We start from the raw sequence: 25,292 nt of genomic DNA, 5'->3' as shown, positions 1-25,292 counted from the left end.
CTGTGATTGATATTGGAACTAATGGGGGTGAACCTCACCTTAAAATCTGCTGGGGTTAATATGCCCAGGCAGTCAGGCCTCTGGCACATCTCAAGCGTTTTTGTTTTTTTTAATAAGGAAAGGATGTTTTATTCATTATGTACAGTATCATACCCACCGAAACACATTCTCTGTTTGTTAAACCAGTGGAGAATGCACTGTACTCAGCCTGAGTACTAATGGGAATATGTGATTGGGTCTTATTAGATAGAACAAAGGATAAAAAGCTTGTGAAGATTACGAACTTGATTTCATTAGAATCACTTTGCATGTATTTCAGATGCCCAGGGGCATTGCATTGCGAGTCATCTGCTGCTGTGCAGTCCTGGTTTGTGGCCTACAGCGTGTCAGGCTAATGGTGGGAAATTGGTAGAGATCACTCTGCTCTTGTTGGTCACCCATTGCTCTTTATGTGTGACCAGTAAACAGTCCCCCAGAGGTGGTTACTTCTATAAAATGCTTCCTGCATTCGGTGTATTGAGCTTCTCACTGAAACAGTACAGCAAGCCCTGCGGCTGTATGTATCAGCGTCTCAGCGTTGGAGTGCTGACTTAGGATCGGTTTTGCCTTTTCGATCACAATGAACAAGATTACATCAACAGTAAGGACCTCATCCTAGATCAGCACTCCTACTCAGAGATGCTTGATGCTTGATCAAATTGCTAATGCTAAAACTACAATGTGATCAGTACTAACCACTAATGTATGGTATTGTGAATCTGATCCTATCATGTACAGTAAGCTAACCCTCATCAGGTGAGCGATGGTGAGGGTGTAGCCTATACCCTTAGTGCTAATTCAGAGAGCAGGGGGTCCAAGCGTGGTTGTTAGGGGCGCAGCCACCGCCACTGCCGTGAGGCTAATCAAACAGACACCACAATTAATTATTTGGATTTTATGCTCATTTGCATCCAGCATAAATAAGGGTGCTCACACACACACACACACACACACACACACGTCTGTTATCATGCAATAAATTGTTTTCCTGCAGATTATCTTAATGGGATTAACTCGTGTATCACGGGGGACAGCTCCATAATTAACAATGAAACTACAAGTGTTTTGAGGTCATGATTCAGGAATTCAGAAAGGTTGTTTATCTGGGGGAGATTATTTTATAATTACACATAGATGCACAAGCACACTAGTGCACGCACACAAACAGGCACGTAAACATGCACACAAGCACATGTAAATAAACACACAAAACCTCTGCCTTTACTATGTCTTACTTTGAAGTGAGTTTGATTAGTGAATGTATGTTGAAATGTGAGTCGGTGGCTTTCATCGCTTCCTGTGTCACGACGCAATCGGCACTGCTGGCAAAAGTTGTTCCTCTTCAGCATCTTCTGCGGCGCTAGAGAGGTGCAGACTATTCACCTGGACCTTGCAGTGCCCTTCCCTGGCACATCATCTTTCTACATTATCTCTGAGTACCACAGCCACTTAGGAGTTGGCACACAGCAGCCCTCCCTGACACTCTCCCCTGCACCCTGCATTTAACTCCCGAGACATCTGACCCTTTGTCTTATATTGGATATGCAAAGAGACAGCTCACCAAAAACCACTACTTACTTCTCTCTCTATCCCTCTGCCTGCGTCCCAAATGGCACCATCATCCTGTTATACTGCTCCACGTTTGAACAGAGCCCTATGTGCCCTGGTAAAATGTAGTGCACCGTAGGGAATAGGGTGCTGTTTGGGACGCAACCTCTCTCTCTCTCTGTGTGTGATGCTGGCTCACTCCCTCCCTGCCCTCAGTTAAAAAGCAGGCTTGGAGAGTGTTTTGCACTGTGTTAAAGGGATACTTTGTGATTTTGCAGTGAGCCCTTTTATCTACTTCCCCAGGGTCAGATGAACTTGTGGAAACCATTTTTACGCCTCTGTGTCCAGTATGATGGAAGATAGCATAGGCTCGCAATAAATCTCTAACTACCATTAGAGTAATGGCTAGCAGACACCGGCTAACTCTAGTTAGTGATTGCACTAGCGCTTTACTTCATACTGGACGCAGAAACATAAAAGTAGTATCCACGAGTTCATCTGACTCTGGGGAAGTGGATAAAGGGTTTCAATGCCAATCCCTTTAAGGTGAGACAGGTGTAAGGCAATGGAAAGACACTGAGCTAAACTGTTCATATGAAGGAGCCTGAAAAATAGAACAATAATAAAATGCCAAGCTAGAGGAAGGGGAACAGTCAAATATGAAGTGAGGGAGATGGACAGAGAGAGAGGGAGAGAGCTGACAAATATTCGAAGAGAGAGAAAGGGAGGGAGAGAACGAGAAAAAAAGTGTGAGAGATATGTTCGATGTAATGTCAGTTATTCTTTTGACGTTTTGGTCTGACACTCATTGAAAATTGAGGAGTTTCATACACAGAGAGAGATAGCATGTCCATCCAGTTCCCCAGCCCATCATGAGCAATATTCCTGTTGCATACAAAACAGCTTAGAATCATCATCAGCCAATGGCATGACCAGACTTCATCATGATGACCACACATTCAACCTGATTGGCTGTAGCCCTTATCCCCGGGTGCTAATTTGCATGGAACAGACACACACACACACATATAACACGCACACACACACACACACACACACACACACACACACACACACACACACACACACACACACACACACACACACACACACACACACACACACACACACACACACACACACACACACACACACACACACACACACACACACACACACACACGCACACACACACACACACACACACACACACACACACACACACACACACACACATATATAATCCTTTCACAAACACACAGATAAACACACACACACACACACACACCACACGCATCTACTCCCCTAAGGAGATTTGAAGGAGTTTGTAATACACTGCAATTTGAGCTCATCTGCATGCAAAGCTAAGGACGTGGCGCCTGATGAACATGCAGTGCACACGCTTAATGGACAGCCTGATTGGTAGTGCATTAAAGCCAGGGCCAGTGGAGAGTAGTGTGATATTGTAGAGAAAAGAAGAGCAAGATAGAGAGGGGAAGAGGAGGAGAGAAATTTGACTGCTTAAGCTGGAGTGAAAGAACCCTCACAGTAAAATCGCTTCTGTTATTGAATGTAAAATGATCTTCTGCAGCACATGAAATCATGTCTATTTTTGATGCAGTAATTAATAGGTTATTCCTATCAAAAGGGCAGAAATGGTCATGGACGGGGATAGAAATCCCTTTAAGGGAGGACTATAGTATTTTCATTCAGTTGTTTTACTATATGACAAGCCCATGGTCCGGTGGACATATATCCATCCAGCCATTATTCTAATAACCATGGTGCGTCTCATGTCCTCTACTCCCAGATAGCATGACTGTGATCATGAATGCATCCCAATTCACACCCTATTCCCTATATAGTGCACTGCTTTTGACCAAAGCCCTATAGGAATAGGGTGCTATTTGGGATGCACATCATTACTTTCGGATCTTATCAGGGTTGTTTAGACATCCACATCCCCACCCGGGGCCTTGTTAACCCTGTTAGCATGTCGCTATGCTGCCTCCATGCAGCCATATAGTATCTATTCCTGTCTGATATGAATGGCACAACGGCTCCATTTACAACCTTAATGAGGTGTTGTTTATCTTCCCTCTGATTGGCTGACCTCTCCGAATGCCCATCTTCCATCTCCCTCTCATCTCCCATCTCGCTGTCTTTGTGTGAGTCTGCGTAGCGGAGTGTGTACTGTATTGTATTTGAATCGGCCCTTGAGCATGGGTATGTGTGTGTGTTTGTGTGTGTGCGCATCAGGCTTGCGTGCTCAAGACCCGCTCCTTTCATGGGTGCTGAACTAATGCATCCTGGTTGTGGTAAAAGGAGCAGGCAGCTGCCGGACGGAGAGAGAGAGAAAGACAGACTGAGCGGGAGACAGGAATGGTGTGCACTGGAGTGAACTGTGGTGCCACATAATAGGGGGAAGAGGAGGAGGTGGAGGGGAAAAAAGGAGCAGGAGGGGAAAGGGAAGAAAAAGTAGGAGGGAGGGAGGTAGCGAGTGGGGGGGAAGGTTGGATGGTGGATGTAAGATTCCATGCCACAAAGGCAGATAATAGGAGGGTGTTGTTGGCAGAAGGAGAGTAGCTAAAGAGTTAGCGTGCCTTGGCATGATGTAGCGTGATGTTTTGGGATCTGTTGTATACGCTATGTTATCTATGCATTCCATATGACCCCATATGGTTGCGTGGGTGTCGTCACTTCAGATTGTGGTAAGCCGGTTTGGTCATTAGTATTGTAACATCGACACATATTTGCATATATTTTTTATTTATAAAGGATCCCCATTAGATTCTGCCAAGAAACTAAGCAATAAAACAACACGTACAACACATTATTAGACCACTAGTCTACCACTACATTTCTGCAATACATAATGTATAATACATAATGTATAATACCACAATACAACAAAAATACAATGTACATGTGTGTAGAGTGTGTGTTTGCGCGTCTGTGTGCCTGTTTGCGCGTCTGTGTGCCTGAACCGTGTGGTTCCATAAGTTTGATCTGTTTTTTTAATCATTTTCTACAGCTTGCTTGAGTTATCTGATGTGGAATAGAGTTCCATGTAGTCATGGCTCTATGTAGTACTGTGCATTTCCCAGAGTCTGTTCTGGACTGTGAAGAGACCCCTGGTGGCATGTCTTGTGGTGCATGCATGGGTGTCCGAGCTGTGTGCTAGTCTTTTGAACAGATATCTCGGGGCTTTCAACATGTCAATACCTCTCACAAAGACATGCACTCTCCTCTACTTTGAGCCAGGAGAGATTGACATGCATGTTATTGATGTTAGCTCTCCATGTACATTTAAGGGCCAGCTGTGCTGCTTTTTTCTTGGCCAACGGTAATTTGCCTTTGTCCCTCTTTGTGACACTTGACCATATGGTTGGGCAGTAGTCCAGGTGGGATAAAACTAGGGCCTGAAGGACTTGTTTTGTTGATAGAGATGTAAAGAAAGCAGAGTGGCGCTTTATTACGGACATACCTCTCCCCATCTTAGGTACCATTGCATCAATATGTTTTGACCATGACAGTTTACTCCAAGCAGTTTAGTCTCCTCAACTTGTTAAATTTCCACATTATTCACCACAAGATTTAGTTGAGGATTAGGGCTTAGTCAATGATTTGTCCGAATGCTTTTAGTTTTTGTACGATGCTTTTAGTTTTTTAAATATTTAGGACTAGCTTACACCCATTCTAAAACTGACTGCAGCTCTTTGTTTAGTGTTGTAGTTGATGTGTATAATGTTGAGTCATCAGCAAACATAGACACACATGCTTTACTCGGTGCCCGTGGCAGGCAATTAATAAAAATAGAAAAAAGTAAGGGGCCTAGACAGCTGCCCTGAGGTGTGCCTAACTCTACCTGTATTATTACACACACCGTTTACCCATCAATGGCAATTAGGCGTTCCCATAAGCAGGCACTGACAGCTGCAGAATCTCATCTCAGAGAATTCATTGTGGTTCATGTCATGCCTCACTTATCATAATGTCCCATAAAAGACTGGCCAAGGTATTAATCCTACCATAGTTCAGTCAGGATCAAGCTACAACCTATTTAGAAGAATGACCACCAGCTTATGTTAGAGGAAGAGAAAAAGGACTCAACTTAGCACCAACATACTGCAACATCACAAATGGCTGTTGAGTACAACATATTTGTATGATATATTTCCAACTAATATGTCTTTGACATGCCATACCGGACGTGTTATTGTGAGTGAGTATTTCTGTGTATAAACTGAGAATTAAAGACATGCCAAATTTGCATTGGGTTGATTGATGTAACAGCAACAGCCTTCCACTCTTCCTCTCACTGGGATCCACCACTAAGAGAGATCTCATCTCATAGTGGGTATTGTCCTTAAGAAGAGGATCCCGTTTTCACCCTGTCAAAAACATATTTGAGAATATTTCCCTCCCTCTTCAAAGCCGATTAATCCTTGAGCTTTAAAGGGAGTCATTTTGGGCTGAAGTCAAACCTTGAAAACCTTGAAAAGGGACCAAATATGCCCTCTGTGTGTGACATCGTGTTATCCCCCTGCCAATCACAGAGCAGAGACAGTGGAGGTGGAACAATGAACACAATTCGCCACCCCGGCAGATTACCAAACACTGTCACAATGAAACAAAACAAAACATATATTGAGGGGTTAGGCTAAGCACAGATTTGTGCGTGTGTGTGCATTCATCTGAACGCGTGTGATTGCGTGTCACAGGAAAGGTCTTATTGACGATTTTGGGGGCATGCTTTTAGAAAGCATCCGGCATTGGATTAAGGAGGGGGGGGGGGGGGGGTCAGTGACTGTGGCCGCAATATCAGACACGAAGAGGGGGTGTGTGTGTGTGTGTGTGTGTGTGTGTGTGTGTGTGTGTGTGTGTGTGTGTGTGTGTGTGTGTGTGTGTGTTGGCGGCTTAGAGACCAGGGGGACATATCCAGCTCTTCTTTCCTCTGACCACTCAATGCAAATGTAATCTGACACCAGTGTATTTCCATCAGAGGGCCAAGGAATAATTTGGTTTGGAATGATCACACGGGATGTGTGTGTAGTAGAAGTTGTAAAGTGAGTAGGGAGAGCACGGAACTAATTGAATCTGAAATCTTGTTGGAGTGAAATGGGATCCACCGGTGTCTTTCACCCAGCAGCGTCTCACAGAGAAGGCTCCAAACATGACTGAATTCATAAAGTGGCTTGTTAAGGACCTAATTAAATGTAGCAGGTTCCTCCACGGCCATCCTTGCCCTCTAATGGAACAGTCCCTGGGAACCCAAGACTCTCCTCACACACTCTTATTAGCTCATACTGTATATGTCGGATCCACACTATAGGGACGAACCGAGCCAAGTCGAGCTGTTCTGGGTTGCTCTGGTTACACGTTCACCACCACGCTGGAAGGGACAATGTGTAAAGAAATGTCCCAGTACAGTAAGCGTCAGCCCTGTCATGTGGATTAGACATTAGTCTCTTCTCTTCGCTGCTCTGTCTGATGACGATGAGTTTAGGCCATAATCAACACTAGACACGCTTCACTCTTTTTAATTGCTCTCTGCATCCTCTAACTTTTGTCATCTTCTTCTTTTGCTTTTTGTTTTCCAACTTTGATTCCCACTGTGTTGGTATTTCTGTACGGGAAGCGATTCCTTTGATCAATCAGAGCGGAAGTCTGCTAACTAGACTGTACGTTGATTCTCAAAGGGATGGAAATTGAAGTCATGAGAACACAAACAACATAGCAAGATCTGAGAACATTGTGATCCCATTTTGTTTCATCAAACAGCTCAAGTGGGAAAAAAAATCGATATTTTTGTAGAATGGAAGGAATATTTAACATCCAAGTTATCAAACAAGGGTCCTCTATAACATTTACTGTACAATGTACTGTGTATGTAAATGAGTTGGGTTTAAATGCAGAGCATGGTGTGCACTGCAGTAATGCAGCTGTTAGAAATGCATAGGAGGAAACCTTTTTTCTTATTTTTCTCCTCTCTTGTGATACAGTATGTAAATGATCATATAGTAATACTCATCACTAGTCTGCTCACCCATGCGCTGAACTTACCATGTAATCAAATAGAAATTGACCTTTCATATCCAGTGTGTGCCCTGTCCGCTGATGTGAAGTGTGTGTGCCCTGTCCGCTGAAGTGAAGTGTGTGTGCCCTGTCCGCTGATGTGAAGTGTGTTTGCCCTGTTCGCTGATGTGAAGTGTGTGTGCCCTGTCCACTGATGTGAAGTGTGTGTGCCCTGTCCGCTGATGTGAAGTGTGTTTGCCCTGTTCGCTGATGTGAAGTGTGTGTGCCCTGTCTGCTGATGTGAAGTGTGTGTGCCCTGTCCGCTGAAGTGAAGTGTGTGTGCCCTGTCCGCTGATGTGAAGTGTGTTCGCCCTGTCCGCTGATGTGAAGTGTTTGCCCTGTCCGCTGATGTGAAGTGTGTTTGCCCTGTCCACTGATGTGCAGTGTGTGTGCCCTGTCCGCTGAAGTGAAGTGTGTTCGCCCTGTTCGCTGATGTGAAGTGTCTGTGCCCTGTCCGCTGATGTGAAGTGTGTTTGCCCTGTTCGCTGATGTGCAGTGTGTTTGCCCTGTTCGCTGATGTGAAGTGTGTTTGCCCTGTTCGCTGATGTGAAGTGTGTGTGCCCTGTCCTCTGATGTGCAGTGTGTTTGCCCTGTCCGCTGATGTGAAGTGTGTGTGCCCTGTCCGCTGATGTGAAGTGTCTGTGCCCTGTTCGCTGATGTGAAGTGTCTGTGCCCTGTCCTCTGATGTGAAGTGTGTTTGCCCTGTCCACTGATGTGAAGTGTGTTTGCCCTGTCCGCTGATGTGAAGTGTCTGTGCCCTGTTCGCTGATGTGAAGTGTCTGTGCCCTGTCCGCTGATGTGAAGTGTGTTTGCCCTGTCCGCTGATGTGAAGTGTGTTTGCCCTGTCCGCTGATGTGAAGTGTGTTTGCCCTGTCCGCTGATGTGAAGTGTGTTTGCCCTGTTCGCTGATGTGAAGTGTGTTTGCCCTGTCCGCTGATGTGAAGTGTGTTTGCCCTGTCCGCTGATGTGAAGTGTGTTTGCCCTGTTCGCTGATGTGAAGTGTGTTTGCCCTGTTCGCTGATGTGAAGTGTGTTTGCCCTGTTCGCTGATGTGAAGTGTGTTTGCCCTGTCCTCTGATGTGAAGTGTGTTTGCCCTGTCCGCTGATGTGAAGTGTGTGTGATATCTGTCCGCTGATGTGAAGTGTCTGTGCCCTGTCCGCTGATGTGAAGTGTGTGTGCCCTGTTCGCTGATGTGAAGTGTGTTTGCCCTGTTCGCTGATGTGAAGTGTGTTTGCCCTGTCCGCTGATGTGAAGTGTGTTTGCCCTGTCCTCTGATGTGAAGTGTGTTTGCCCTGTTCGCTGATGTGAAGTGTGTTTGCCCTGTTCTCTGATGTGAAGTGTGTTTGCCCTGTCCTCTGATGTGAAGTGTGTTTGCCCTGTTCGCTGATGTGCAGTGTGTTTGCCCTGTTCGCTGATGTGAAGTGTGTTTGCCCTGTTCTCTGATGTGAAGTGTGTTTGCCCTGTCCTCTGATGTGAAGTGTGTTTGCCCTGTCCACTGATGTGAAGTGTGTTTTCCCTGTCCGCTGATGTGAAGTGTGTTTGCCCTGTCCACTGATGTGAAGTGTGTTTGCCCTGTCCGCTGATGTGAAGTGTGTTCGCCCTGTCCGCTGATGTGAAGTGTGTTTGCCCTGTCCGCTGATGTGAAGTGTGTTCGCCCTGTCCACTGATGTGAAGTGTGTTTGCCCTGTCCACTGATGTGAAGTGTGTGTGCCCTGTCCGCTGATGTGAAGTGTCTGTGCCCTGTCCACTGATGTGAAGTGTGTGTGCCCTGTTCACTGATGTGAAGTGTGTGTGCCCTGTTCACTGATGTGAAGTGTGTTTGCCCTGTTCGCTGATGTGAAGTGTCTGTGCCCTGTCCACTGATGTGAAGTGTCTGTGCCCTGTTCGCTGATGTGAAGTGTGTTTGCCCTGTCCACTGATGTGAAGTGTGTTTGCCCTGTTCGCTGATGTGAAGTGTGTTTGCCCTGTTCGCTGATGTGAAGTGTGTTTGCCCTGTCCGCTGATGTGAAGTGTGTTTGCCCTGTCCGCTGATGTGAAGTGTGTGTGCCCTGTCCACTGATGTGAAGTGTGTGTGCCCTGTCCGCTGATGTGAAGTGTGTTTGCCCTGTCCGCTGATGTGAAGTGTGTGTGCCCTGTCCGCTGATGTGAAGTGTGTGTGCCCTGTCCGCTGATGTGAAGTGTGTGTGCCCTGTCCGCTGATGTGAAGTGTGTGTGCCCTGTCCACTGATGTGAAGTGTGTGTGCCCTGTCCACTGATGTGAAGTGTGTGTGCCCTGTCCGCTGATGTGAAGTGTGTGTGCCCTGTCCGCTGATGTGAAGTGTGTTTGCCCTGTCCGCTGATGTGAAGTGTGTGTGCCCTGTCCACTGATGTGAAGTGTGTGTGCCCTGTCCGCTGATGTGAAGTGTGTGTGCCCTGTCCACTGATGTGAAGTGTGTGTGCCCTGTCCACTGATGTGAAGTGTGTGTGCCCTGTCCGCTGATGTGAAGTGTGTGTGCCCTGTCCGCTGATGTGAAGTGTGTGTGCCCTGTCCACTGATGTGAAGTGTGTTTGCCCTGTCCGCTGATGTGAAGTGTCTGTGCCCTGTCCGCTGATGTGAAGTGTCTGTGCCCTGTCCGCTGATGTGAAGTGTGTTTGCCCTGTTCGCTGATGTGAAGTGTCTGTGCCCTGTCCGCTGATGTGAAGTGTGTGTGCCCTGTCCGCTGATGTGAAGTGTGTTTGCCCTGTCCGCTGATGTGAAGTGTGTTTGCCCTGTCCGCTGATGTGAAGTGTGTTTGCCCTGTCCGCTGATGTGCAGTGTGTGTGATGTGAAGTGTGTGTGCCCTGTCCGCTGATGTGAAGTGAAGTGTTTTGCCCTGTCCGCTGATGTGAAGTGTGTTTGCCCTGTCCGCTGATGTGAAGTGTGTTTGCCCTGTTCGCTGATGTGAAGTGTCTGTGCCCTGTCCGCTGATGTGAAGTGTGTGTGCCCTGTCCGCTGATGTGAAGTGTGTTTGCCCTGTCCGCTGATGTGAAGTGTGTGTGCCCTGTCCGCTGATGTGAAGTGTGTTTGCCCTGTTCGCTGATGTGAAGTGTGTTTGCCCTGTTCGCTGATGTGAAGTGTGTTTGCCCTGTCCGCTGATGTGAAGTGTGTTTGCCCTGTTCGCTGATGTGAAGTGTGTTTGCCCTGTTCGCTGATGTGAAGTGTGTTTGCCCTGTCCGCTGATGTGAAGTGTGTGTGCCCTGTCCGCTGATGTGAAGTGTCTGTGCCCTGTCCGCTGATGTGAAGTGTGTTTGCCCTGTTCGCTGATGTGAAGTGTGTTCGCCCTGTCCGCTGATGTGAAGTGTGTGTGCCCTGTCCGCTGATGTGAAGTGTGTTCGCCCTGTCCGCTGATGTGAAGTGTGTTTGCCCTGTCCGCTGATGTGAAGTGTGTGTGCCCTGTCCGCTGATGTGAAGTGTGTTCGCCCTGTCCGCTGATGTGAAGTGTGTGTGCCCTGTCCGCTGATGTGAAGTGTGTTTGCCCTGTTCGCTGATGTGAAGTGTGTTTGCCCTGTCCGCTGATGTGCAGTGTGTTTGCCCTGTCCGCTGATGTGAAGTGTGTTTGCCCTGTCCGCTGATGTGAAGTGTGTTTGCCCTGTCCGCTGATGTGAAGTGTGTTTGCCCTGTCCGCTGATGTGAAGTGTGTTTGCCCTGTCCGCTGATGTGAAGTGTGTTTGCCCTGTCCGCTGATGTGAAGTGTGTTTGCCCTGTCCGCTGATGTGAAGTGTGTTTGCCCTGTCCGCTGATGTGAAGTGTGTGTGCCCTGTCCGCTGATGTGAAGTGTGTTTGCCCTGTCCGCTGATGTGAAGTGTGTTTGCCCTGTTCGCTGATGTGAAGTGTGTTTGCCCTGTTCGCTGATGTGAAGTGTGTGTGCCCTGTCCACTGATGTGAAGTGTGTTTGCCCTGTCCACTGATGTGAAGTGTGTTTGCCCTGTCCACTGATGTGAAGTGTGTTGCCCTGTCCGCTGATGTGAAGTGTGTTTGCCCTGTTCGCTGATGTGAAGTGTGTTTGCCCTGTCCCGTGATGTGAAGTGTGTGTGCCCTGTCCGCTGATGTGAAGTGTGTTTGCCCTGTCCGCTGATGTGAAGTGTGTTTGCCCTGTTCGCTGATGTGAAGTGTGTTTGCCCTGTCCACTGATGTGAAGTGTGTGTTGCCCTGTCCGCTGATGTGAAGTGTGTTTGCCCTGTCCGCTGATGTGAAGTGTCTGTGCCCTGTCCGCTGATGTGAAGTGTGTTTGCCCTGTTCGCTGATGTGAAGTGTGTTTGCCCTGTTCGCTGATGTGAAGTGTGTTTGCCCTGTCCGCTGATGTGAAGTGTGTTTGCCCTGTCCGCTGATGTGAAGTGTGTGTGCCCTGTCCACTGATGTGAAGTGTGTTTGCCCTGTTCGCTGATGTGAAGTGTGTTTGCCCTGTCCGCTGATGTGAAGTGTGTTTGCCCTGTCCGCTGATGTGAAGTGTGTTTGCCCTGTCCGCTGATGTGAAGTGTGTTTGCCCTGTTCGCTGATGTGAAGTGTGTTTGCCCTGTCCGCTGATGTGAAGTGTGTTTGCCCTGTCCGCTGATGTGAAGTGTGTGTGCCCTGTCCGCTGATGTGAAGTGTGTTTGCCCTGTTCGCTGATGTGAAGTGTGTTTGCCCTGTCCGCTGATGTGAAGTGTGTTTGCCCTGTCCGCTGATGTGAAGTGTGTTTGCCCTGTTCGCTGATGTGAAGTGTGTTTGCCCTGTCCGCTGATGTGAAGTGTGTTTGCCCTGTCCGCTGATGTGAAGTGTGTTTGCCCTGTCCGCTGATGTGAAGTGTGTTTGCCCTGTCCTCTGATGTGAAGTGTGTTTGCCCTGTCCGCTGATGTGAAGTGTGTTTGCCCTGTCCGCTGATGTGAAGTGTGTTTGCCCTGTCCGCTGATGTGAAGTGTGTTTGCCCTGTCCGCTGATGTGAAGTGTGTGTGCCCTGTCCGCTGATGTGAAGTGTGTTTGCCCTGTCCGCTGATGTGAAGTGTGTTTGCCCTGTCCGCTGATGTGAAGTGTGTTTGCCCTGTCCGCTGATGTGAAGTGTGTTTGCCCTGTCCGCTGATGTGAAGTGTGTTTGCCCTGTCCGCTGATGTGAAGTGTGTTTGCCCTGTTCGCTGATGTGAAGTGTGTTTGCCCTGTTCGCTGATGTGAAGTGTGTTTGCCCTGTTCGCTGATGTGAAGTGTGTTTGCCCTGTTCGCTGATGTGCACATGCTCATTCCATTCCACAAAAACGATGAGGGGAGAATTGTTGAATTATGCTACTCAATTCCTTTTCAAAGCCAACCAATTAAAAGCCAGGACCATACTTCTGTTCCCTCAGCTCTAGACATGTGGTTCTGTGTGTTAGGTGAAATATTTTCTCTTCTCTTCCCTCATCTCGCTCTCGCTCTGATCTGTTTTTCCTTTTGGTGAGTTTGTGTGAGGGTGACAGAGAAATATATACCTCCTTTCATGACTTGCTGGGGATTTGTCATGAGCGATGCTTAATTGGGTCTTCTCTGGCACATGATGGGGGGAGAGAGAGAGAGAGAGAAGATGTTTGTAGCCTGTGCAGATTTTTCTTGTCTGAGAGAGTGAGGACAGAGATGTTGTTTTAAAAAGCTGATCCTCACAGCTGTAAATCTGAGAGAGGGGAGAGATGATGGCAGAATTTCTGCACTCTGTATTTTTTTTGGGGGGGGTACAGATACTGATGTCTGAGAGGTTGGAGCGTGAACACTACAGGGGCCTCCCCATCACTGATCTCTCCGAGCTGATTCCTCCAGGATCTCTCTTAGCAACTGATCCCTGTAGATCTCTCCCCAGCCCTGTCAGCTCGCCCTCTGTTTGCCTCCTTGTCTCTCTCTACTCCACCTCTCTTGCTGTCTCTCTTGCTCTCCAATTATCTTCTACCCCCCCCTCCTCTCTCATCTCACACCTCTCCTTCTCCTGCCCTTGGGGGATTCAACCTCTCTCGTCTCCCTCGGAATTCTGCGAGGATGTATGTCACGGATCAATGATTCAGGTGTCTACTCCCATGGTGCTTCACATGCAATGCATATTCTAGTCCTGTATGTGTGTGTTTCAAAGAAATGACAGTGAGCTAGATGACCTGCTTCTCCTCTCTTTCAAATGCTTGGACAGACGAAAGTAGGCAAAGACATGACAGGACTGACCAAAGTTTTGTCTAGTTAAAGTCTACTAGAAGCTTCTTTGTTCGTCCCATCTATTGTAGAGTGTTGTGTATGTGAACTGTAAGCCTAACTCATACACACCCGAGGGGCTAGACGTGGTGCCCGGGTGATGTGGCGTAGATGTGTGTATGTAGTACCTTAAATCACAGCTGGAGCAATTAGCAAGTGAAGCAGCAGTCTAGCTGTTTACCTCTAGTGTTTGTGTCTGTCTGTGTGTGTTTGTGTGTGTTCTCCCAGCGAACATAGTGAAGTGTGTATGAATGAAAAAGGAGCTAGCGCTCAGCATTCAACGTGCTATATTTCACACAGAGGCCCGGCCGCATTACAAAGGACAGGGAACAGCCCAACATGATTGTCTTTAATGTTGCTCATAAATCACAATGATGGGGGATGCCTGTGGGAGTGTTTGTGTGTGTTTGTATGTGTGGGTTATGTGTGGGGTGTGTGTGTGTGTGTGTGTGTGTGTGTGTGTGTGTGTGTGTGTGTGTGTGTGTGTGTGTGCGTGTGTGCGTGTGTGTGTGTGTGCGTGTGCGTGCGTGCGTGCGTGCGTGCGTGCGTGTGTGTGTGGTGCGGTGCGTGCCTGCTACACACTGAGAGGAACGTTCCAAATCAGCGTCTCTGACACTCGTGATTAAACCCACTTATTATAACATAAATAAATAGTCTATACTCATTCATAAATCCATGCTTTACAATCCGAGTGTGCCCTGAGAGATGTGTTTTCTGAGAGGGAATGAGTCAGGGTGGTTTTGAAGGACATGCAAAACACAAGCATTCACACTCACACAGGGAGAACGTGTTGGCAATATCCAGTCATCTTAACAGGTCATTTCTGCCCATTTAAGTGTTTGTTGTTCACACTTGTAAAACACGGCCTTCTTATTGTCCTGATGGCGATCAGTTGGGTCACTTTATCCAACATTCAGGTCAACTGGCCTTGTGCCATTCTGATAGGTGAGCTTGTCTCAGTCTTGACACATTGACAGAAAGAGATGGAGAGACGATGACATGCAGAGAAAGAGGAAGAGAGACAGAGATGGAAAGACAAGGACATGCAGAGAAAGAGGAAGAGAGACAAGGACATGCAGAGAAAGAGGAAGAGAGACAGAGATGGAGAGACAAGGACATGCAGAGAAAGAGGAAGAGAGACAGAGATGGAGTGACAAGGACATGCAGAGAAAGAGGAAGAGAGACAGAGATGGAGTGACAAGGACATGCAGAGAAAGAGGAAGAGAGACAGAGATGGAGAGACAAGGACATGCAGAGAAAGAGGAAGAGAGACAGAGATGGAGAGACAAGGACATGCAGAGAAAGAGGAAGAGAGACAGAGATGGAGAGACAAGGACATGCAGAGAAAGAGGAAGAGAGACAGAGATGGAGAGACAAGGACATGCAGAGAAAGAGGAAGAGAGACAGAGATGGAGAGACAAGGACATGCAGAGAAAGAGGAAGAGAGACAGAGATGGAGAGACAAGGACATGCAGAGAAAGAGGAAGAGAGACAGAGATGGAGAGACAAGGACATGCAGAGAAAGAAGGAGACAGAGATGGAGTGGCAAGGACATGCAGAGAAAGAGGAAGAGAGACAGAGATGGAGTGACAAGGACATGCAGAGAAAGAGGAAGAGAGACAAGGACATGCAGAGAAAGAGAAGAGAGACAAGGACATGCAGAGAAAGAGGAAGAGAGACAGAGATGGAGAGACAAGGACATTAAAGAGGAAGAGAGACAGAGATGGAGTGACAAGGACATAAAGGGAAGAGACAAGGACATGCAGAGAAAGAGGAAGAGAGACAGAGATGGAGAGACAAGGACATGCAGAGAAAGAGGAAGAGAGACAGAGATGGAGTGACAAGGACATGCAGAGAAAGAGGAAGAGAGACAAGGACATGCAGAGAAAGGGAAGAGAGACAAGGACATGCAGAGTAAGAGGAAGAGAGACCGAGATGGAGAGACAAGGACATGCAGAGAAAGAGGAAGAGAGACAGAGATGGAGAGACAAGGACATGCAGAGAAAGAGGAAGAGAGACAAGGACATGCAGACAGAGGATGGAGACACAAGGACATGCAGAGAAAGAGGAAGAGAGACAGAGATGGAGAGACAAGGACATGCAGAGAAAGAGGAAGAGAGACAAGGACATGCAGAGAAAGAGGAATAGAGACAGAGATGGAGAGACAAGGACATGCAGAGAAAGAGGAAGAGAGACAAGGACATGCAGAGAAAGAGGAAGAGAGACAAGGACATGCAGAGAAAGAGGAAGAGAGACAGAGATGGAGAGACAAGGACATGCAGAGAAAGAGGAAGAGAGACAGAGATGGAGAGACAAGGACATGCAGAGAAAGAGGAAGAGAGACAGAGATGGAGAGACAAGGACATGCAGAGAAAGAGGAAGAGAGACAGAGATGGAGAGACAAGGACATGCAGAGAAAGAGGAAGAGAGACAGAGATGGAGAGACAAGGACATGCAGAGAAAGAGGAAGAGAGACAAGGACATGCAGAGAAAGAGGAAGAGAGACAAGGACATGCAGAGAAAGAGGAAGAGAGACAGAGATGGAGAGACAAGGACATGCAGAGAAAGAGGAAGAGAGACAGAGATGGAGAGACAAGGACATGCAGAGAAAGAGGAAGAGAGACAAGGACATGCAGAGAAAGAGGAAGAGAGACAGAGATGGAGAGACAAGGACATGCAGAGAAAGAGGAAGAGAGACAGAGATGGAGAGACAAGGACATGCAGAGAAAGAGGAAGAGAGACAAGGACATGCAGAGAAAGAGGAAGAGAGACAGAGATGGAGAGACAAGGACATGCAGAGAAAGAGGAAGAGAGACAGAGATGGAGAGACAAGGACATGCAGAGAAAGAGGAAGAGAGACAGAGATGGAGAGACAAGGACATGCAGAGATAGAGGAAGAGAGACAGAGATGGAGTGACAAGGACATGCTGAGATAGAGGAAGAGAGACAGAGATGGAGTGACAAGGACATGCAGAGAAAGAGGAAGAGAGACAGAGATGGAGAGACAAGGACATGCAGAGAAAGAGGAAGAGAGACAGAGATGGAGTGACAAGGACATGCAGAGAAAGAGGAAGAGAGACAGAGATGGAGAGACAAGGACATGCTGAGATAGAGGAAGAGAGACAGAGATGGAGTGACAAGGACATGCAGAGAAAGAGGAAGAGAGACAGAGATGGAGTGACAAGGACATGCAGAGAAAGAGGAAGAGAGACAAGGACATGCAGAGAAAGAGGAAGAGAGACCGAGATGGAGAGACAAGGACATGCAGAGAAAGAGGAAGAGAGACAGAGATGGAGAGACAAGGACATGCAGAGAAAGAGGAAGAGAGACAGAGATGGAGTGACAAGGACATGCAGAGAAAGAGGAAGAGAGACAGAGATGGAGTGACAAGGACATGCAGAGAAAGAGGAAGAGAGACAAGGACATGCAGAGAAAGAGGAAGAGAGACAGAGATGGAGAGACAAGGACATGCTGAGATAGAGGAAGAGAGACAGAGATGGAGTGACAAGGACATGCAGAGATAGAGGAAGAGAGACAAGGACATGCAGAGAAAGAGGAAGAGAGACAGAGATGGAGAGACAAGGACATGCAGAGATAGAGGAAGAGAGACAAGGACATGCAGAGAAAGAGGAAGAGAGACAAGGACATGCAGAGAAAGAGGAAGAGAGACAAGGACATGCAGAGAAAGAGGAAGAGAGACAGAGATGGAGAGACAAGGACATAAAGAGGAAGAGAGACAGAGATGGAGAGACAAGGACATGCAGAGAAAGAGGAAGAGAGACAAGGACATGCAGAGAAAGAGGAAGAGAGACAGAGATGGAGAGACAAGGACATGCTGAGATAGAGGAAGAGAGACAGAGATGGAGTGACAAGGACATGCAGAGATAGAGGAAGAGAGACAAGGACATGCAGAGAAAGAGGAAGAGAGACAGAGATGGAGAGACAAGGACATGCAGAGAAAGAGGAAGAGAGACAGAGACATGCAGAGAAAGGGAAGAGAGACAAGGACATGCAGAGAAAGAGGAAGAGAGACAGAGATGGAGAGACAAGGACATGCTGAGATAGAGGAAGAGAGACAGAGATGGAGTGACAAGGACATGCAGAGAAAGAGGAAGAGAGACAGAGATGCAGAGAAAGACAAGGACATGCAGAGAAAGAGGAAGAGAGACAGAGATGGAGAGACAAGGACATGCAGAGAAAGAGGAAGAGAGACAAGGACATGCAGAGAAAGAGGAAAAGAGACAAGGACATGCAGAGAAAGAAAGAGAGACAGAGATGGAGAGACAAGGACATGCTGAGATAGAGGAAGAGAGACAGAGATGGAGTGACAAGGACATGCTGAGAAAGAGGAAGAGAGACAGAGATGGAGTGACAAGGACATGCAGAGAAAGAGGAAGAGAGACAAGGACATGCAGAGAAAGAGGAAGAGAGACCGAGATGGAGAGACAAGGACATGCTGAGATAGAGGAAGAGAGACAGAGATGGAGTGACAAGGACATGCAGAGAAAGAGGAAGAGAGACAAGGACATGCAGAGAAAGAGGAAGAGAGACAAGGACATGCAGAGAAAGAGGAAGAGAGACAAGGACATGCAGCGAAAGAGGAAGAGAGACAAGGACATGCAGAGAAAGAGGAAGAGAGACAGAGATGGAGAGACAAGGACATGCAGAGATCTCGCGCTCTCAGGGGGGCAAGGTGGCTCAGGATAGGACCTACATTCAGCATGGTACTGTACCACTGCCTCCTTGGACCGTTGTCATCATTAGGAGTGCTGGCACACTGGGTGCCTGAGCAATGCTGTGCTCCTCATACATAATAACAACCTCCCTCCCTGACTGCCTGCCTGCCTGCCTACCTGCCTCCTACCCTGCTTTCCTACCTCCCTCCCCTGCTTGCCTCTCTGATTCCCTCCCCTCCTTCCATCACTCCATGCTTCCCTCCCTGCCTGCTCACCTCACAATGACTATTTAATGATGATATCCAAACCCCATGAAGCCTGGCTGGATAATGGGGGACCGAAACACGGTAGGAAACTCAACTGTAAGAAGTCTTACTAAAACAGCAGACAAGTGGTGAGGATGGAATCACTTCTCTGTGAAAATGCTCAAATGGAAGATTCATGACTTGTTTTAGCTTAACACAGTTTTCCCCTGTCATCATGGCTTTTCAAGAATGACCATTATTTCTCCACAAGGGAGATATTAGTGGATCTGTTGTTGAATTGGGAAATGTTTTTCATGCGCCTCCATCAGCACTCAGAGGACTGTAGCAGGGAACTGAATATGAAGTACACATCTCAAATTCCCGATATCAGTGGTCGCCAACAGGTTGATCGCGATCCAAGGCATTCCCTGTCGATTGCCAAACATTTCTGTGAAAAAATAATAATAATAAAGTCCTGCATTCCTATTTTCCTTTTATTCGTCTCGCGCTGTTAACGTAGGTGCACCCGATTCAGCTGCCCTGCGCGCCGGGTAGGCAAAGTGTTCCCATTTTTAACCATTTCATGTTGTCTGAAGGTACAAGCTCTGTTTTCCCCGCGGGCCCAGAGAGCAAATCAAGTGCTATATAGTCCTACCGATGGCCGATTGGATGGGCCAGGTTACCGTGTCTGCAGTGAAGTAGGAAACGCAAAAGAAAAGCTTCAGCAAAGTTGATACTGTGAGATTCCAAAACGTTTAAAAACCATGGCTAGAGAGAGACTGTCAACGAATAAAGCAAAGAAAGCTTCTGTTTTCACGAGTGACTTCGTATTTTAAGGTCTTACTCAGCGCTGTCAACACTTTGCATTCAACACTTTTATAAGCCATAAAATGTGCGTTCTTCCTTCGTCCACCCAGCGCTACAACAAGCCCTGCAGCAGTAATGAATAATGAGTAGGAAAGTGTATCGATAGGCTTGCGTTGCTAGTATTCTCTGTTCGTTAGGAGTAAACAACATGCATTTATGCACGAGGCAGAAATAATGGGGTAAAAATAACTAAATAAAAGCAATGAGAATAATAGGGTGCGACACGGCCTTTAGACTAGTTGAGTATCTGGAGCAACAGCATTTGTGTGTTCGATTACAGGTTCAAAATGGCCAGAAACAAAGAACTTTCTTCTGAAACTCGTTTGTCTATTCTTGTTAGGAATATCTTCTTGCTGAGATATTAAAGCTATTCCATGCGAGAAATTGCCAAGAAACTGAAGATCTCGTACAATGCTGTGTCCTACTCCCTTCACAGAACAGTGCAAACTGTCTCTAACCAGAATAGAAAGAGGAGTGGGAGGCCCCGGTGGACAACTGAGCAAGAGGACAAGTACATTAGAGTGTCTAGTTTGAGAAACAGATGCCTCACAAGTCCTCAAATGGCAGCTTCATTAAATAGTACCCACAAAACACCAGTCTCAACGCCAACAGTGAAGAGGCGACTCTGGGATGCTGGCCTTCTAGGCAGAGTTCCTATGTCCAGTGTCTGTGTCATTTTGCCCATCTTAATCTTTTATTTTTATTGGCCAGTCTGAGATGTCCGAGAAGGCCAGCATCCCGGAGTCGCCTCTTCACAGCCCCCAGGCCCCTTCATGGCTGATCACTCTCCTCAATCACCAGCACTGCTCTGGGGTCCACACTTTCGTTTATTTGTTTTAAACTCTCTCCTGACCAGCTTCAAGGAGAGACTCAGACTCAAGCAGCGATGGATTATGTTAGGGTCTGAGTCAGTCACTGGGAGAGGAGAGAGGGACAGCTGTAGTGTTGTTGTTGTGATTTCTCCATCTGTGGGGGCGTTGAGAGGGGGCCCACCAGGGTTGAGTGTCCCCTCGCAGTCATTTTTAAGATAGACAGGGATGGTTGGAGACAGAGAGGCAGACAGACAGACAGACAGACAGACAGACAGACAGACAGACAGACAGACAGACAGACAGACAGACAGACAGACAGACAGACAGAGAGAGAGAGAGAGAGAGAGAGAGACAGAGAGACAGAGAGACAGAGAGAGAGAGAGAGAGAGAGAGAGAGAGAGAGAGAGAGAGAGAGAGAGAGAGAGAGAGAGAGAGAGAGAGAGAGAGAGAGAGAGAGAGAGAGAGAGAGAGAGAGAGAGACAGAGAGAGACAGAGAGAGAGAGATGCCTCTACTGTGTGACATCAACATTCCAATCATTTCCATCGAATACCCTGTTCATGGTAACCAGGGGAACACAGTTACAAGTGCACAGAAAATGGCCCCTATTTTCTCAGCTCCTCGCCTATCATTTGACACTATCATCTCAAAAAGCCCACATTTTATGTCCCTGTTGAAGTGTATGTTTTTCTCCTCGAAGGATACAGTAGCTGGACCCCATAGTGTTGTCCTGTCTAGGACTGACTTTTATGCTCAATAGTGAAACATCTGATGAGAAGCATTTTCCCAGAGTGGGCCATGGTGAAATCCCCCACAGAGTGGAGAGCGAGAGAGTCAAGGCCTAATGTCATGAATAAATACATGTCATGCCTCTGTGTTGTATGGGGGACATGCTGCATAAACCATCTCCTTCCCATCGCTTGCTATCTCTCTCTCTCTCTCTCTCTCTCTCTCTCTCTCTCTTTCTCTCTCTCTCTCTCTCTCTCTCTCTCTCTCTCTCTCTCTCTCTCTCTCTCTCTCTCTCTCTCTCTTCTCTCTCTCTCTCTCTCTCTCTCTCTCTCTCTCTCTCTCTCTCTCTCTCTCTCTCTCTCTCTCTCTCTCTCTCTCTCTCTCTCTCTCTCTCTCTCTCTCTCTCTCTCTCTCTCTCTCTCTCTCTCTCTCTCTCTCTCTCTCTCTCTCTCTCTCTCTCTCTCTCTCTCTCTCTCTCTCTCTCTCTCTCTCTCTCTCTCTCTCTCTCTCTCTCTCTCTCTCTCTCTCTCTCTCTCTCTCTCTCTCTCTCTTTTATATTATATATATATTAGCTGCACAGGCTGAAATAGGTTTTGCATGGCTCTTCAGTTATTAACCTATGGGTCATTCCACCTAAAAATAAAATACATTTCAACACCCACTAATTTCAACACCCACTATCTCTCTCGGATTGTTCTGAAACATTCCTGCAACATTTGTTGAACTATAATTGAATATCTGAGATATTAACAAATGAACTAACAAATTATTATCAGAGACATAAACCTAACAACTTCAATGACTAATTTATCATAAATAACTTAAATCACCAAATTCACTGAGAATGCATTTAAATAGGATGAAGAAACAATCATCCGTGCCGACTGCTTGTCAGACATAGATAACTTCTACTGTATTCTCGTTGTTGGCGTGAGATTGGTGTGGGGAGTCCGGGGGTAGCTTTTGACTATTTCTCTGGATTCCTCATGTCTTTCTCACTGTTAGAAAAATGTTTGGTCCAAATTGGATGTTTGGTACTATATATGAATATTATAAGAAACCTAGAAATTAAAATGGCCAATTGGGGTGCAACAATTAGCATAATTTCTCAGATATCCAATTATATTTCAACAAAATAATATTGCAGGATTGCCAATCGTGTCTGTTTCTGACAACAGAAATGATTTCAGAAAAATCTGAGATGGTGGGTGTCATGGCTTGCTGAAAAGATATACAGTACCAGTCAAAAGTTTGGACACACCTACTCATTCAAGGTTTTTTTCTTTATTTGTACTATTTTCTACATCGTGGAATAATAGTGAAGACATCAAAACTATGAAATAACACATATGGAATTATGTAGTAACCAAACAATTGTTAAAACAAATCACAATTGATGTTATATTTGAGATTATTCAAAGTAGCCACCCTTTGCCTTGATGACAGCTTTGCACTATCTTGGCATTCTCTCAATCAGCTTCACCTGGAATGCTTTTCCAACAGTCTTGAAGGAATTCCCACATATGCTGAGCACTTGTTGGCTGCTTTTCCTTCTCTCTGCGGTCCAACTCATCCCAAACCATCTCAATTGGGTTGACTGATACTGTACACAAATCAACTCCACTTCCTTGGAAACCATTGGCTGAATCAAATTCAGCCTCCCTACTTCCACCCACAACAGGAAATAAGAGTATGGTTCTGTTCCTTCCTTTCTTCTCAGAGAGTCAGTCTCTAGTGGTGACACTACCACTGGTTTGATATTACCATGAAGCTGGATGCTGCAATGAGGAGGCAGTGTGTGATTCTGAAATGGCACCCTATTCCCTATATAGTGCACAAATTATGTCAAAAGTAGTGCACAAAATAGGGAATAGGGTGTCATTTGAGACTCAGATAATGGGATCCCAAAAGCATAGTAGTATGCTCTTAAAGACGGGGATAAACATGGAATATACTGACTGACATTAGACTGACGTTAGACTGACGTTAGTAGTGTGATAATGAGATCCACAGGGAGAGACGGTTAATCGGCAGGCGGTGCTGGTTGTAGAGGCAGGAACCCATGGGGTTCTGGTCAAAGGTAGTGCACTTTATAGGGGATAGGGTGCAATTTGGGACACATGCTCTGCAGTGTACATCGCCGCAATGTGTTTCAACACCTCACAGGTAGTCCCTGGTAACCAGTGGTGGTGACATCATAACAGGCTCTGCTAACGATAACAATGTCCTCATTAACGAGTGTTAACAATCAACAGGTCACACTGGGAAAAGCTGAGAGAGATTTCACTTGCTCTCTCTGTTCACTTGCTCTCTCTGTCCCTTTCACTTGGTCCCTCCCTCTCTCCCTCCCTCCCTCTCTCTCTCGTTAGTTTTTACAAGGCACAGACACATCTCTCTGTGGTTCTGCCTGTGTCTACCCTGAGGTGAAGCAGAATGTGTTCTATGTAATCAGCACGTGAGACTGAGAGAGGAGGGACCTCTGGTCAAAAGTAGTGCAGTTTATAGGGAATAGGGTGCCATTTGGAATGTAACCTTTCTCCTCCTAACAAGATATTATTCAAATGACATGCTGCTATCTGGGAGTCGCCTCAGGTATCCTGTGCTACCCTACTCTACCATGATTGTGCTTTGGCCTGACTGACTCACTGGTTTGCATTGAAACACAGAGGGCGGGCTGGGGAAGGAGTTGTTAACAGACTGAGGGTGTTTTGATACCTGCAATGAGAATCATAATCATGTCTATTCTGATTCACATTGAAGAAAACAAATTGACATGTATTATCTAGATGACTTTATAGATTACCGTTAAGAAAGCCTTGGGTGGAGTGGAGGGAAGGAGGGTGAGAGGAGAGACAGAGAGGCATAGCCATGTTATTTATTTTCTCCCTGGCTGTGACAGACAAACCGTCTGGCTCGGCTCAGTGCAGGCAGCGACTTGGACGCCTGTATGGGTCCTGACTCTGGCCTGGGGAGATTTGGATTAACGTTCAGGTTGGTGGAGCAGAAACTGTAATGATTATCTCTGCCCTTGAGATTATTGAAGTTACTCCAATTGATAAATACAGTTTTGCTTCTTTTGTCTTCTTTCCATTTGCAGCTGAACTAAGCCAGACCATCATTTTTCTCATCATACCAATGGTGTGTCTTAAATGAGGTTTGCATCCGGTGTCTACCAACCATATAACATGTTTTTCTGGCATTAAGGAAATAGGCAGCCATTTCTACTAATTTCTGTACTATAACTTCCTGTGAGTCCAAACAATTACCCAACTCACAGAGGAGATGTCAAAACAAGTGATCTTCCCTCCAATCACCCTGCAGTTTAAAAGACTGTAAATCCTCATGACTTTAATTGAGTTATTATCTATTATTTTGAGATCAAGTCTTTAGGTTTGCTGCCGTCTGCCAGGAAGTCACACTATGAGGTTGGAATAATACTGTGGAATGTTTTTAAAAGATGAATAAATGCCCTTTTAGTGTAAGAGCTGTTTGAAAAGACCGCCAGAGATTTCAGCTTGTTTTGGTGGGGTGGAGTTTTGAACCTGCCTGGTGACCACCATAATTGAGTTAATAAATCAACCAAGTTCCAAACCTCTCTGCCAATAGCAGCTCATTTTCAGTTTCCCCCTCCAAGACAGTCCTAGCAAAAGTCTTGCCTGAGAAATTCCTCTTTTCTAAGAAGCAATAATTATTTTGTTGTTGACCACTTTAATTTTTAATTTTATTTATTTTTATTTCACCTTTATTTAACCAGGTAGGCTAGTTGAGAACAAGTTCTCATTTGCAACTGCGACCTGGCCAAGATAAAGCATAGAAGTGTGAACAGACAACACAGCGTTACACATGGAGTAAACAATTAACAAGTCAATAACACAGTAGAAAAAATGGGCCGTCTATATACAATGTGTGCAAAAGGCATGAGGAGGTAGGCGAATAATTACAATTTTGCAGATTAACACTGGAGTGATAAATGATCAGATGGTCATGTACAGGTAGAGATATTGGTGTGCAAAAGAGCAGAAAAGTAAATAAATAATAACAGTATGGGGATGAGGTAGGTGAAAATGGGTGGGCTATTTACCAATAGACTATGTACAGCTGTAG

General features: G+C 46.4%; 1 protein-coding gene across 5 annotated transcripts in view; it reads left to right on the top strand.

Moving 5' to 3' along the window:
- Positions 1 to 25,292, top strand: part of LOC118361156 (partitioning defective 3 homolog) — a 592,408-nt gene that overhangs the window by 399,182 nt on the left and 167,934 nt on the right. The gene's annotated exons all lie outside the window — the stretch shown is intronic.

Source organism: Oncorhynchus keta, chromosome 28, assembly GCF_023373465.1.
Source record: "Oncorhynchus keta strain PuntledgeMale-10-30-2019 chromosome 28, Oket_V2, whole genome shotgun sequence".
NCBI lineage: Eukaryota > Metazoa > Chordata > Actinopteri > Salmoniformes > Salmonidae > Oncorhynchus > Oncorhynchus keta.
The sequence above is the reverse complement of the archived record's forward strand: the minus strand, read 5'-3'. Positions and strand labels throughout refer to the sequence as shown.